Source organism: Frankliniella occidentalis, unplaced genomic scaffold, assembly GCF_000697945.3.
Source record: "Frankliniella occidentalis isolate FOCC.00 unplaced genomic scaffold, Focc_3.1 Scaffold975, whole genome shotgun sequence".
NCBI lineage: Eukaryota > Metazoa > Arthropoda > Insecta > Thysanoptera > Thripidae > Frankliniella > Frankliniella occidentalis.
The window spans coordinates 7,460-8,132 of NW_026268081.1; positions in this window are offsets into that span (position 1 = coordinate 7,460).

The following is a 673-nucleotide window of genomic DNA, read 5'->3' on the forward strand; positions in this document are numbered from 1 at the left end:
ATAGGATGGCCGGCAATAACTGTTTACATCGCAAGCGCGTTGACCGTGCTCGTCCATCGGACACAATCACAAACGGTTTATTTTCCGCGTGTCCTATAAGGGGGCGCTCGTAAAAAGATTTAGCACCCTCTTCCCAAAAGTTCGCTGGAACAATTATTATCGAGCACCTGCTGTAGTGAGCGATTTTTTTTGTGTGTGTTTCCCGCGCTATTCTTGCCTCACAACAGCAGATTCCTATTATTGCCGATTTTCTCCATGTCTGCATTTTTTTGGTTTTGTAGGTGGGTAGCCATCCTACGACATATCGTCCAGGAAGTACGTCCGTTTTACTTGGTTTCCTTCGGCACATTGCTGCTGGAGCATGGCGCCCGCGAGACTCGGGGTAGGCCAGCCCGCAGCACACGTATGCATTGCAGGCACGATGCTGCCTAACTCGCAGGCGCTATGGGAGCTTGCACGCGCTCAACTTGCGGGCGGTTTCGTGTCGGCCAGGCCCGGACTGGCCAGGGATGCTTGGTCGTTCTAGCATCCGGGGCCCCGCGCCATCGGGGGCCCCTACAACCCAGGTTCTTGTCGGGGCCCCGCCCGGGGCCAGAGGCCATGAGGGGATTGTCAAGGAATTTTGCTTGAACCCTCTCAATTTATCATAAAATATCGAAAAAAATTCTTGCTC